This window comes from Mus pahari, chromosome 9, assembly GCF_900095145.1.
Source record: "Mus pahari chromosome 9, PAHARI_EIJ_v1.1, whole genome shotgun sequence".
NCBI classification, from domain to species: Eukaryota; Metazoa; Chordata; class Mammalia; order Rodentia; family Muridae; genus Mus; species Mus pahari.
In genome coordinates, this window is record NC_034598.1 from 47,092,691 (window position 1) to 47,094,470 (window position 1,780).

The 1,780-nt window shown below is 34.6% G+C and overlaps 1 pseudogene; it reads left to right on the forward strand.

The window, feature by feature from the left end:
* On the forward strand, window positions 1–941 carry LOC110326846 (annotated as a pseudogene).
* Window positions 942–1,780: the final 839 nt, after the last annotated feature.

A 1,780-nucleotide genomic window follows, 5' to 3' on the forward strand; every position in this document is an offset into this window, starting at 1 on the left:
ATGAAGAACCAGTCAGGAGAGTTAGAGTTCATTTTGCTTGGACTAACAGATGACCCTCAGCTACAAATTCTGATTTTCATGTTTATGTTTTTCAATTACATTTAGAGCATGATGGGAAACTTAATGATAATCCTCCTCACCCTGTTGGATTACCATCTCATGACTCCCATGTATGTCTTCCTCCGGAATTTCTCCTTCATAGAAACTGGATTCACCACAGTGTGCATTCCCAGGTTCCTGATAAGGATTCTCTCAGGAGACAGAACCATTTCCTACAATGCTTATGTAGCTCAATTATTCTTCTTTTTGTTTTTTACTAGGAAGCACAGAGTTCTACCTCCTGGCTGCCATGTCCTATGACAGCTATGTAACCATCTGCAGACCACTGCACTACCCCATCATCATGAATAGCAAAGTGTGCCATCTACTGGTCCTCAGCTCCTGGGTAACTGGGTTCATAGTCATCTTCCCTCCCTTGCTCTTGGGGCTCAAACTGGATTTCTGTACTTCTGGAGCAATGGATCTTTTTTTTTTTTTGTGACCTTTCTCCTGTCCTCCAGCTGTCTTGTACAGACACACAGTTAATAGAATTGATGGCTTTTGTCATAGCTATAATGGCACTTATCATCACCTTGATCCTAGTTGTCCTCTCCTACACACTCATCATCAAAACCATCCTAAAGTTCCCTTCAGCTTAACAACGGAGAAAGGCCTTTTCCACTTGCCCCTCACACATGGTTGTTGTCTCCATTACTTATGGGAGTTGTATCTTCATGTACATTAAAACATCAGCCAAGGAGAGGGTGAGCTTAAATAAAGGTATAGCTGTACTCAACACTTATGTGGCCCCTTTGCTAAACCCTTTCATTGACACCCTAAGAAACCAGCAGGTGAAGGATGCTTTCAAACATGTGCTTCACAGATTTTGTACAAAGCAGTGAGACAAGGTTTACACCTGAACAATATGCTATGAAAACATCAATGATTAAATGGACAGCAATTCTCAATTGCATTGGTTGTGATCTGAGCCGTTTCACTCACTGAGTGCTTAAGTCATGTTAACATTGTCCTCTTTAGATGCTTATATTGTCTTTTATTCTAGCACATCTTTCTATGTGGGGGATGAGAAAGTCTTCTTAAATCAGAATCTTAAATTTTATGCATATAGATAAATTATCCTCTCATATTTTTATGTTTTGAATGTTTATTCAATAGAAACTTGCTATATTTAACAAGTTAATAAACCTGTTTTACTTACTGACATTGTAAGAAATTCTGCTAGAAAATATGTAATGTCAAGTAATTGAAATTATCAGAGCATGGTGAGACTTTGGTAATTTGAATGATGAATGTAACATACCAGGATAGAAACTTTACTTAAGAATAAGCCTGGAAACTGAATAAAGAAAATATTTAAGAATGCTGTGGTGAGTTACATAAAAGATGCCAAATAATTGGGATTCTACTGTAAAAAAAAATCTCAGTTGAGAATATGGACTTTTGTTAGATAAATTAAATGATATTTGCTTAAAACAAAGTATGAGTTCTATGCTAACAATTATATTGGTTTATAATTTTAAGTGTTGAAGATGGTAGTTAACTAAAACAATTTTATTTATTATTCATTAATATGCTGGTGTGGAGAAATTTATAACTATCAAATAAAATTCATAAATTCAAATTTCTTAATTAATTTGTATTATGTAAATGTTCATAAATTAATTATTTATATCTTACAACAATAATGTAAAATTATTTTAAACCAATACATTGGAAATAT